This window comes from Aquarana catesbeiana, linkage group LG06, assembly GCF_042186555.1.
Source record: "Aquarana catesbeiana isolate 2022-GZ linkage group LG06, ASM4218655v1, whole genome shotgun sequence".
NCBI classification, from domain to species: domain Eukaryota; kingdom Metazoa; phylum Chordata; class Amphibia; order Anura; family Ranidae; genus Aquarana; species Aquarana catesbeiana.
The window spans coordinates 409261637-409275230 of NC_133329.1; positions in this window are offsets into that span (position 1 = coordinate 409261637).

Sequence of the window (13594 nt, forward strand, 5' to 3'; positions counted from 1 at the left end):
TTCTGACCCCTGCACTCTGTACTTTGCATACTCCTGACCCCTGCACTCCGTACTTTGCATACTTCTGACCCCATGCACTCTGTACTTTGCATACCCCTGACCCCTGCACTGTGTACTTTGCATACTCCTGACCACTGAACTCTGTACTTTGCATACTTCTGACCCCTGCACTGTGTACTTTGCATACTTCTGACCCCTGCACTCTGTACTTTGCATACTTCTGACCCCTGCACTGTGTACTTTGCATACTTCTGACCTCTGCACTCTGTACTTTGCATACTTCTGACCTCTGCACTCTGTACTTTGCATACTTCTGACCTCTGCACATTTTACGTCATATACTTCTGACATCTATGCTCAAGTTTTAATCACAGTCTACTGCACAATTTTGACACACTGCTTCAGTCTTCTCCTCTGCATGGCCAAGAGAGGAGGAGCCTATCCATTGGGGTGTACAGGGTCCGTGACTTCTAATGACGGTCCTGTACATAGTAGTGGGTTTTGATGCAAACAGTAATATATATGAACACAAAATATCACAGACCAAGTCACTTAGATAAAGTTAAAACATTCAATCAAATTAACTTTATTTACAAGACTTGGTGGACAATATCTCATGCATATATCATATGGTTCGGGTTAAAATCCGCTGCTCTGTTGCGCCCCCTTGTGAGGATCACTATATTGAGCGGATTTTGTTTGATAGAATGATTGCACTTTCAGTGATTTCTTCCATATAAATGGAAAAAAGAATACAAAAAAGAAGAAAATTGATGTATCTCTTATGACACTTTTTCTTGAAGCAGAGAAGGTTGTACGTTATTTTGTGTCTCTTCCATAAGAAGCCGTGTCGTCTTCTGACCCGAACATAATGCACTTTATCAGCCAATCTGCGTTATGAAATATGTCAACATCGGACCAATTACCTCGTTCTGTCAGATCTCTTGTTATTTCAAATCATGGACATTGTCAAAAATAAAAGAAATTCCTACATTGTTTATTAATAAAAAATATATAAACTACTTTCAAATACAAGAATCTGCGTGATTTCTAAAAGAACAATTTGCAACATAACGATTCATTCACGATTCATCCATTCATCTTCCAATCTTAGGTTGGGTTCACACCTAATGCTCGCGTCTTGGCAGTGGCGGCCCGTCCATAAGGAGTCCATGTGCCCGGCCTCTAATCCATGCGCCTGACTCCTAATCTACATTCAGGACACCGGACGCATGGAATCCAATGGGGATTTTTTTTTTTTAGAAGCACATGATTAGAGCCTGAGACTCTAATTGGCTTCAAAAAAGGGTGGGCTCAGGGCGCAGAGCACTGTGCCCGGAGCCCATCCAATTGTGTGACAATAGCGAATTAATATTCGCTATTGTCTTCCCGATTCTCCTCCCAGCCAATCAGGAAGCAGGTCCTGAGACCCGTCACCCGATTGGCCGAGAGGAGAAGCGATCCTATTGGCCGTCTAGGAGGAGGAGGGAGGAGATGCATGGCAGAAGCCGCCATGATGCCGAGGAGGAGGAGATGCAGGGGAAGCCACCGCCCGGAGGAAGCGCTGCCTGCGACCTAGATGGGGTAAGCGCGGGGCTGGTGACCAACCGACAAACCGACCAACCAGGGGGATGCAGAGGTGACCCGAACGACGGGGGGGGGGCGGTGGGGTGACACCGACTGGTTTGCCGCCACTGTGTCTCGGCGCACACGTTTTTGTATTGTTCAGCGCCAGGTAACAAAGTATGATATCAATGCTTCCTCATTGTGGTTACATTAGAAATTCCATAATAAACACACAGATTATCAGTTCTGAGGTCCAGCATCCCGCTGGTGTGCACTGGAACAGATGGTTTGAGGGGTATTTCGGCCCCGGGGCCGCCAGTGTGAACATCTGTCTGTTTCCCGTCTCGGCCTCCCATCCTTCTCTATTCTCTCCAAAACTCCAAAAATTCATTTTTGGCTGCAGCTTTAATTTCCAGGACATTCCAGTAATAATAATATAGTAAAAATCATAGTAATAATAATAATAATAATAATAATAATAAAATATAGCCAAATATATAAAACAAACAAAAGAAAATTGTTTATAAAAATATAAAAAAAATTATATATAAATAGAATTATAATTGGAATGGAGGTGAGGATTAAAATTGTCTTCTCCACACTGAGTAGATCTCCCTTAAATCTTCCCTTCAGTCTTGCACAGATGTACCGGCTCCTCTCCTGGACTGAAATGGCCTCCTCTGATTTCACTGCACACTCTGAGCTTCTCACAATGTGCATTAGAAGCTGCAGCAAATCAGATAGAGCCCCCCTAATTTCCTGGCTGGAAGACATCCAACATCATCTTCTCTTTTCTTCTGAAACCTGACTACACACATCCAACGTGCAAAAAGGTATTATCAGCAAATGGCCCATCAGGAGTCCTGGTGGAATCGTGCACATTTACCCGGGTATGCATTGTTATTAATAAAGATACATCCAGATGAATGTTACAGCAACCTTCAGTTGCAGGGGGCCCCTGAGGGTGATCATGATGGGGGCGTCCCTTATGATGTGGGAGACCTGAAGACAAGATTTGTGGAGATGAGGAGATCTTCCAACTGTTGTCCAACCAGCCTGGAACGTAGCTTTTCACGAGCAGGACCCATCGTGTGGCTATGGAACTCAGAGCTGGCCTATCTACTCTGTGTCTTAGGCCTTAGTAGCTTCTCATCTGTCATGCAACCAGACCTCTAATTATAAGAAGTGGCCGTCGGATGCCTAACCTGGCTCTAGTCTAGGCTGATTATTGAGCTCTGAGCTAAAACTAGCTATAGAATCCCAGTCCAAAAGGGATGGAGTTAATTAAAATGACAGGAGCTGCATATGAATGTTATTGCAATGAACAGGAAGGTGATCACTACACACATAGAGTAGCATGAGAGATAATAACAATAGGACAAAACGACTTCTGTCACAAGGATTTAGATGCACACTCAAGCTATGGGCAGCTGCAGTTATACCATTAGAACATAGGATTACTTGCCTAATAGTCTCTGTTTCTGGTCTGGGTTACAATACAACCGGGTGTGAATAAGGTCACCTGGCTTAGTTCTGTGTCTACCTTATGGAAACCCCCCTTTAAATAACATCACAGTCCTCCAGTCTTGGTTTTTGACCAAGCTTGCAGGGACAGGAAGTACCTGTCTGTAACCAACTAACCCTGTGGTAATAACAAGCAAACGCTATTTACATGTACAGACGGTAGAGGATGACAGACTCTTACATGTGCCCAGAGAAGTGCATACGACCACAACCAACATGCACTGCTCATTCCAATTAAATGAAAATGAGGGGAAAAGGAGAGGTTCGGGAGCACACAGAAGTTGTTATATACAGGCTGAAAAACACAATAAGAAACAATTTGAAGAAGAATAGATGACAGGGCCATTAAGTAGTGGATGTGTACGGATTTTTTTTGAAAAATATTGTATCACTTTAAGGAAGCAAAGTTGCATGAATTTGAAAAAGGTTATTTACAGTTTAAAAAAAAAAATCTGCAATAATGTAAGAGGGTGGAGGGAGGGGGCGTGTTGTGGAAATGGATGAAGGTCTGCTGTAACCGATCGGTGATGTAGAAAAAGAAGGGAAGTCGAATATGCAGCCAGGATCCAGTCGTTCCAGCCAAGACACTTCTCCGTTTCCTAGATGCACCATAAATATGTACGATCTGCTCAGCCAGGTGTACATGTTTATGTCAGACGAATGGTGCACTAAACATTCAACTTATGGGTAGGGGTGGGGGGGAAGCATTCAGATAGCCAGATTGGAAGAATCTGCCTGTGTGTGGCTATCACAGCGATTGGATCAACCAGACAATATCCTGATACATGAATTACACTATATTGTCAAAAGTATTGGGACGCCTGCCTTTACACACACACACATGAACTTTAATGACATCCCAGTCTTAGTCCGTAGGGTTCAATATTGAGTTGGCTCCGCCCTTTGCAGCTATAACAGCTTCAACTCTTCTGGGAAGGCCGTCCACAAGGTTTAGGAGGGTGTCTATGGGAATGTTTGACCATTCTTCAAGAAGAGCATTTGTGAGGTCAGGCACTGATGTTGTGCAGGCCAATCAACTTCCTCCACCCCAAACTCGCTCATCCATGTCTTTATGGACCTTGGTTTGTGCACTGGTCCAAATCATCTGGTGGAGGGGAGATTATGTTGTGGGGTTGTTTTTCGGGGGTTGGGCTTGGCTCCTTAATTCCAGTGAAGGGAACTCTTAAGGCGTCAGCATACCAAGACATTTTGGACAATTTCATGCTCCCAACATTGTGGGAACAGTTTGTGGACGGCCCCTTCCTGTTCCAACATGACTGCACACCAGTACACAAAGCAAGGTCCATAAATGGATGAGCGAGTTTGGGGTGGAGGGACTTGACTTGCCTGCACAGAGTTCTGACCTTAACCTGATAGAACACTTTTGGGATGAATTAGAGCGGAGACTGTGAGCAAGGCCTTCTCGTCCAACATCAGTGCCTGACCTCACAAATGCGCTTCTTGAAGAATGGCCAAACATTCCCATAGACACACTCCTAAACCTTGTGGACGGCCTTCCCACAAGAGTTGAAGTTGTGATAGCTGCAAAGGGTGGGCCAACGCAATATTGAACCCTACAGACTAAGACTGGGATGTCATTAAAGTTCATGTGTGTGTAAAAGCAGGTGTCCCAATACTTTTGGTAATATAGTGTAGATGGAGAAACGATTTAAAAAAAACCAAAAAAAAAAACACTTTTCCTCTGTTGATTGCCCCCCACCCTGCAGACTTCACAGGATCCGTGGCTCTGACCCCTCATGTCTGCCACACACCGAGGAATGGTCTGCCAGCCCAGGGCTGTCCGAAGGTCAACAATCACCTCCATAGGTGTGCGCAGCCTATTGTATTAGGGTGTGCACCTCAAAGCTCCAACACATATGGCTTTGTGACACATTAACCGGCCTCTTCCCCACTCATCATCCTAAAACAATAGGGGGGGGGGGGAGCAGGTGCAGCACACAGGGGGACCTGGGCAGCAGAAAGAAAAGGAACTGGGACAAGAGGGGTGGCATACATTGGTACCAATCCCCTGTATTTTCCTCCCGTGGCAGCTGAATATCGGCGAGAGGAAGAGGAGGAGAAGCCTACTTTCAGCTGCTGCAGAAGAAAATACAGATCGGTCCCTTAATTTCCACTCCAGCCGCCTATCCTGTCCAGGTTCTGGGGGTCGGCAAGTAAAGATCGCGGCTTACCTGTCACCTGCCCACAATTGATGGGTTGCCAACTCCAGGATTAGGGTGTGCCCAGGCACACCTGGCACACCCCTTGCACATGCCTATGATCCACTCATCCCAACCAGGGAAACAATAGGAATGCTGACTATTGGTGGCCAGTTTTTCATTAACTGTAGGGCATGCACTATTTTTGGAAAAACCCTGCAACCGGATCGCCTAGTACTTTTGTACCATGTGTTCTGGTGCAGGCAAACACACTGCATTTGGGGTGTCATCAACTTAACATGGAGACTCCCTGCAGATCACAACTCCTGTATGTTTTGAACATGCTGCGGGAAACGCACACACGGATCGCATTCTAGTGTGAACTGGGGCTTTGTGTAGACGGGCGCTGGTGACAATTGCTGCCTTTTCAACTTGGGTGCAGCGCAGCTCAAAAGCATCTCAATGGGACGCGCCGCATCTAAGGAAACGTGACAGACGCATCCTCAGAATCGTCATCCGCAATGCAACATTGAAGTAAATAGGGATCTGTTGGCTTGTGTTTGATGTATGTTTCAAAGGCATGTCCAACGCAGGAAAACTCCCGTCTACATGAGCTCTGAGCGGTATAAATGATTTTAGATACATTATTTATCTCCTCTGATAACGTTCCTCATCAAAACATCCAATGCCCAGACATGAAGACTCATCGATGTGCAGACAGAAATTGAAATACATTGTTACTTTATCTCATGAATCGCAACTTTGTCTCCTTCCTCTGTTCTCATCACAATCATCTCCAGACAGAAGCTAGAGAGATATTTTAAGAAATGTATTCCCTGCGATGACCTTTGCAAATTTTTACATTCTCCATCGCTCTGAAATAAAAAAATATGATGTGCATTAAATTCAGCTGATTTGTGCTCTATTTAGAGAAAAAAAAAAAACATAATAAATATAAAATATTGGAAGTGTTAGGAAATGGCTAGCGGTGGGGTGTTTATACCTTGTATACACTTCGTATTATCCACCTCAGATCCGGAAGGTTTTACCCCCCTTCGTGGCCAAGTCATTTTTTGCTATTCAGATTACAATATTTTTTTTATTAACCTCCCTGGCGGTATGATTATGTCAGATTTTTGAAGCTCAAAGCGGTACATTGTTTTCCATGGAAATTTGGCAGTTTATGTTGTAGGCCTGTAATTCTTAGGAATAACTCACTTAGACCCCTTTTACTATTTTTAGCGCCACTTTACAGTCGTTTTAGCGGTGGTATTCGGCCGTTAGTGGGGGGGGGGCGGTTTTACCCCCTGCTAGCAGACGAGAAAGGGTTAAAACCACTGCCGGCGGTATATCCACGCTGCCCCATTCATTTCAATGGGCAGGATCAGTGAAGGAGTGGTGCATACACATGTAAATACAGTAATATACATGTGTGTGTGTATCCCCAGAGAGCCCCCCACTTACATCTGGGTCCCCAGAGAGCCCCCCCCTTACATCAGGGTCCCCAGAGAGCCTCCCAATTACATCAGGGTCCCCAGAGAGCCCCTCCTTACATCAGAGTGCCTAGAGAGCCCCCCCCGCATCAGGGTCCCCAGAGAGCCCCCCACTTACATCAGGGTCCCCAGAGACTCGCCCTTAAATCAGGGTCCCCAGAGAGCCTCCTCCTTGCATCAGGGTCCCCAGAGAGCCTCCCCCTTGCATCAGGGTCCCCAGAGAGCCCCCCACTTACATCAGGGTCCCCAGAGAGCCCCCCACTTACATCAGGGTCCCCAGAGAGCCTCCCCTCCCCTTGGGGACCTCTGCAGAGACTCGGGGCTATGGGCCCCAGATTCGGGGCTATAGCCCCAAAAGCCACCCCCTAGAGACGCCACTGCTGCTAGCAGGACTTTTTTTTAGCGTCCTGCCAGTGCACCGCTCCAGTATGAAAGCCCTCGGGGCTTTCACACTGGAGTGTGAGGAGCGGCTCTTTCAGGGCGCTTTGTAGGCACTTTTTTTAGCGCTGTGGTGCTTGCAAAGCACCCCAGTGTGAAAGGGGTCTTAGACCCCTTTCACACTGGGGCAGCAGCGGTAGTTTTAGCAGCGCTTTACCCACTGTTATACCGGCGCTTTGGGCAGGAGCGGGGCACTTTTAGCCCCCTAGAAGGGGTTAAAAGTGCCCGTGTAGCACTTTGCAGGCACTTTGGCAGCACTGTCCATGCATTCCAATGGACGGGGGCGGTAGGGGAGCGGTGTATACAGCGCTCGCAAACCGCCACAAAGAAGCTGCTTGCATGACTTTTTCTAATGTCCTGAAACGCACCGCCTCAGCGTGAAAGCACTCGGGCTCTCATAGTGGGACTGCAGATGAGGCATTTTCCGGGAGCTTTATAGGCTCTATTTTTTGCGCTAAAGCGCCTGAAAAATGCCCCAGTGTGATAGGGGTCTTAAATCTGTCCAAACAAGAGTCTAGTAGATATCCCGGGTATGATAAAGTTTGAAACACAAAATCATGAATTATAATATAATACATAACTATAAATAATTATAAAAAAATAATAATATAATAATAATAATAAAATGTATTCAATACAATCAAAAACACTAAAATTGGTCAGTTGCAGAATTGTCGCTGTCGTCACTTTCAGTGTCTGATGACAAATTTCCCCACAAATCACTCAATCTCTCAATTCTGCAAGTGATTCTTATGATTTACTATCACTCTTTTCTAGCTGGTCTAAAGCCATTTTTTGGTTGCCATGGACATTCTCAAGTTTCCAGGCAGAAAGAACATTATAGTTAATATAAAATAGCATGCAGGGCACTGGACAAAGCACCATTTTTTAGTGGGACTGCAACATTGCGGTGGACAAATCGGACACTAACTGACATTTTTTGGGGGAACCAGTGACATTATAACAGTTATTACAGTGATCAGTGCTAAAAATATGCACTGTCACTGCATTAATGACACTGGCAGGGAAGGGGTTAACATCAGGGGCGATCAAAGGGTTAACTGTGTGCCTAGCTGGTGCTTGCTAACTGTGTTGGGGAGGTGCTCTGACTAGGTGAAGACAGAGATCGGTGTTCCTGCTAAGGCCCCTTTCACATTTGTGCGATGTGTCCTGCGACTTGGGACTGCAAAGTCGCACTATAAGTCGTACCCCATGATTTACAATGAGTACCATTCATATCTGTGCAACTTCAAGTCGCACCGACTTCAAAGTAGTCCCTGTACTACTTTGGTCTGACTTTGATGCGAGTTGAGGTCCGTAGACCTCAAGTTTAAAAGGCATTCCCTGAAATCGCGGAAGAATCACGTCAAAATTGCGGCTGTGAAATCGCGGCCCCTTAGCAGGAACACCGATCTCTATCATCTACCCAGTAAGAACGGAGATCTGCCTCTACCAGTGAACGCCTCCAATCAGTGTCCAATCAGCGCGATCGCGCCTCCGCCGGTGCTCGTGCGCTCCCAGGGTCTATTGCACGAAATGATGTGCAGGTACGTCGTTTAGTGCATTAGAGCCGGCCTGCCGCAGTACAAGTGTGGTAGGCGGTCGGCAAGTGTCTACGATATTTTTGTATTTATGTCATAATATATACCAGTATGGGGAGGGGTAGACGTGCAATTATTTCCGTTACAAATTAAAATTCGGACAATGTGTTATTCGAGTGTATCTCCGAATCACAATAGTAACAAACTTGAACGAACCCGAAAAGAAAAAACTATGACGAAAAGATCAAAATAATTTGTATTCATTTGTTTCCTTTGGATGACAGGATGTGACAGTTTGGGCCTTTTGTTAATATTTAAAGCATCCGAAACAACGTAATGACATATCGAATGATCCGAATTGATTTGGATCCACTGGCGGTGCCACCATTAAGGGCGCACGGGCGCCGCCCTCTCTCTCCAGCCACCCCCTCTGTGTAGTATGGATAGATGGGCGCTGGAAACCCACCCCCCCCCCCATTCAGGCATCCGGCCCCTTTTCGGACGCCTGAATTCCAGTGGCGGGCGGGGGGGGGGGTGTGTGTTTGTTTTTGAAGCACCTGATTAGAGCCATAGGCTTTAAAAAAGGTGAACTGTGAGCGCAAACCATTGTGCTCGCAGTCCACCCAGGTGTGTTAGCAAAGCAAATGAATATTTGCTTTGCTAACACAGATTCCGCCTCTCGGCCAATCAGGAGGTGCGCATGTAATACCGGTCACCTGATTGGCTGAAGGCAGAGGCGATTCCAATGGCTGCCTAGCTGAACAGGAAGAAGACGCGCACGGAGGACACAGGAGCCATCGCCACGCTACCCGTCCCACAGCTCACGGCCTGAACCGCCACCATTATGGGGTAAGTGCCAGGCAGACAGCGGGCGGGCGAGTGAGCAAGGGGGGGGCTCACAGTGGCTGCATATTATTGGCACAGAGGCTGCAATTGATGGGCACAGTTGGCTGCATTTGCTAGGCATAGTGACTGCATATTATGGGCACCGAGGCTGCAATTGATGGGCACAGTTGGCTGCAATTGATGGGCACAGTTGGCTGCATATGATGGGCACAGTGGCTGCATATGATGGGCACAGTGGCTGCATATGATGGGCACAGTGGCTGCATATGATGGGCACAGTAGCTGCATATGATGGGCAGAGTTGGCGGCAATTGCTGGGCACATAGGCTGCATATGATTTCCACAGTGGCTGCATATGATGGGCACAGTGGCTGCATATGATGGGCATGTTTTCATGCCATTGTGTACAATTGTGTTGCTAGCTGTGATTGGTCACAGGAATCACATGGTACAGACAGGGCCAATCACAGGCCATCTGTACCATCTGATTAGCTGTGGTCAATCACAGCAAAACACACTGAATGAATCAGTTTCATTCAGTAAAATGGTTGCTTATACCAATGAATAGGGGGGATTTTAGGGGGGTGTGCTATCCCATCCCATTGTCCCTCTGTCCATCCCACTGTCCCTCTGTCCATCCCACGGTCCCTCTGTCCCCCTATTCATCCCACTGTCCCTCTGTCCATCCCACTGTCCCTCTGTCCATCCCACTGTCCCCCTGTCCATCTCACTGTCCCTCTGTCCATCCCACTGTCCCCTATCGAATGAATGAATGACTTGTACAGCGCTACAAATGCGAACTGAATCGCCTCAAGGCGCTAGATCCATCCTGTGTTGTCCTGCTGCTTAGAAGAGGTGGGTCTTGAGTTTTTTTCTGAAGGCCCGATGGTTTTCTTCCATGCGGATGTTGGCGGGTAGAGCGTTCCATAGCCGTGGTCCTTGGACTTCGAATCTTCGTTCTCCCTTTGATTTGTAGCAGGACTTGGGAATGAGGAGGAGGTTTTTGGTTAGTTGATCGGAGACTTCCATTGCGTGTCTAGTGTTTTATTTTCTCGCAATAGGTATTGAGGAGCTTTTCCTTGTGTGCATTTGTGGGTGAGGCAGAGGGTCTTGAATGCTATCCGATCTTTTACGGTTAGTCAATGTAGAGTCCTCAGGGATGGGGAGATGGATTCCCAGGGTTTTTTTTCCTGTTATCAGTCTTGCTGCCATGTTTTGGATGCCTTGTAGGCGTGCGATCTGGTATTTAGGTAGTCCTATGTAGAGGGAGTTTGCGTAGTCGAGACGGGAATTGATGATTGTTCCAACTACTGCTGCTTTGTCCTCTTTTGGAATGAAAGGGATGAGTCTACGTAGCAGGCGGAGGAGATGGTGAGATCCGCTGACTACTGATCCTATTTGTGCATCCATCGACATCTCTGAGTCGAAGATGAATCCGAGACATTTGGCTTTGGTGCTTGAGGAGATGGTCTGTCCAAGGATGGTGGGTGGTGTATTTCGGTTTACGTGGAGGAGAAGAAGCTCTGTTTTGGATCCACTGAGTTTGAGGGAGCTCATGGTCATCCAGTCATCTATTAATGTGAGGCATTTTTCTAGTCCCTGATATTGGTCTTTTTGTCCGGTGATGCGAAAGTAGAGTTGAGTGTCATAAGTCCAATTTTCTGATGATATTGAAGAGAGGACGGATCTAGATGTTGAAGAGCATGGGTGATCCTTGAGGGACGCCATAAGAAATTGTGCGAGTTTCAAAGGTGAAGGCTCCTAGTTTCACTGTCTGTGAACGATTTTCTAAGAAGGATGCGAACCATGGTAGATCAGAATCTGTGAATCCTGCTACTTCTTTGAGGCGGATGAGTAAAGTATTGTGGTCCACTGTGTCGAACGATGCACTGAGGTCCAGGAAACATGATTCTCCATCATCTGCTGCTTCGAGGGCGTCGTCCCATATTTTGAGAAGTGCCATTTCTGTGCCATGGCCTGGGCGGAAGCCTGATTGAAGCGGGTCCAAGAGTTTGTGTGTGTCCAGGTGGAGTTGTAGCTGTTGTACTACTGCTTTCTCCATAATCTTGGAGATGGTGTTAAGGCTTACCGGTCTGCGGTAGTTCGGGTCTTTGGGGTCGAGGTTGGGTTTCTTTAGGAGGGGTTTGACTATGCCTTGCTTGAGGGCGATCGGAACAATCCCTTCATTGAACGACTGATTTATGAGATGTGTTATAGTAGGAGCCAAGATGTCGGCACATTCTTTCAGGAGTTTTGTGGGAATTATGTAATTTGGTGATGTGCTGTCTCGATGGCTTCTGATGATGTTTTTGGTGGTGTCAGCGGTGATCGGGATCAGCGAAAAATTCAGTGATTGTTTGAGGTTCGTATCGATTTCCTCTTTTTTCTTTAGTTGAATGAGGTTGGTTGTTTTTTTCTGTTCAATTATTTTCCGAATGTTGTCCATTTTGTCGATAAAAAAATCCGATAACTCATTGCAGAATTCTTGAGTTTCGTATGCTGGGGGCTCTAGGCAGGTAGGGTTCATAGTCTGAGCAACAAGTTTGAAAAGTTCACGAGGGCAGTTTAAGGCTTTTGAGATGGTGTTTGAGAAATGTTCTTTTTTTGCTTTGAAGATTGCTTTGTGATATTTCTTAGTGAGTGCTTTGTAGTATGTGAGGTTTTCCTTTGTAGAATTTCTTCTCCAGGCTCTTTCAGCTCTTCTGCGTTCCTGCTTTAGTAAAGTAAGGGTAAAGTAAGTATCCATCCCACTGTCCTACTATCCATCCCACGGTCCCTCTCTCCATCCCATGGTCCCTCTATCCATCCCACAGTCCCCCTGTCCATCCCACGGTCCCCCTGTCCATCCCAAGGTCCCCCTGTCCATCCCAAGGTCCCCCTGTCCATCCCATGATCCCCCTGTCCATCCCACGATCCCCCTGTCCATCCCACGATCCCCCTGTCCATCCCACGGTCCCCCTGTCCATCCCACGGTCCCCCTGTCCATCCCACGGTCCCCCTGTCCATCCCTCTGTCCCCCTGTCCATCCCGCGGTCCCCCTGTCCATCCCGCTGTCCCCCTGTCCATCCCACGGTCCCCCTGTCCATCCCACTGTCCCCCTGTCCATCCCACTGTACCCCTGTCCATCCCACTGTACCCCTGTCTATCCCACTGTACCCCTATCCATCCCACTGTCCATCCCACTGTCCCTCTGCCTATCCCACTGTCCCCCTGTCCATCCCACTGTCCCTCTGTCCATCCCACTGTCCCTCTGTCCATCCCACTGTCCCCCTGTCCATCCCACTGTCCCTTTGTCCATCCCACTGTCCCCCTATCCATCCCACGGTCCCTCTGTCCATCCCACTGTCCCCCTATCCATCCCGCGGTCCCCCTGTCCATCCCACGGTCCCCCTGTCCATCCGCGGTCCCCCTGTCCATCCCGCGGTCCCCCTGTCCATCCCGCGGTCCCCCTGTCCATCCCACGGTCCCCCTGTCCATCCCAAGGTCCCCCTGTCCCCCTATCCATCCCACTGTCCCTCTGTCCATCCCACTGTCCCTCTGACCACTCTGCAGCACAATTCTTCCACCCCCCGTCCACCCCACTGCCTGCCCCTGTGCATCCCGCTGGTGTGGGGTTCTTTGGGGTGCTGTGGTTAGGGTGGTCCACTTTGGGGTGCATTAGATATGATGGACTGATTTGGAGTGTTGACATAGAATGGGTCACTTTGTTGTGGTGTTGATAGTGTGGGTTACTATAGGTAGGATGGGCTACTTTGAGCTGTCAGTGGAAGGGTGCAGTGGATAGTAAGCCCCGGTTCACACAGGGGTGGCACGACTTGCAGGTCGCCTCACCGAGGCAACCTGCACACGACTTTCACGGCGACTTGCAAAACGACTTCTGTATAGAAGTCTATGCAAGTCGCCTGAAGTCGCCCCAGAAATGCTACAGGAACCTTTTTCTAAGTCGGAGCGACTTGCGTCGCTCCTATTAGAACGGTTCCGTAGTACAGAACGGGAGGCGACTTGTCAGGCGGCTAGGTCGCCTGAC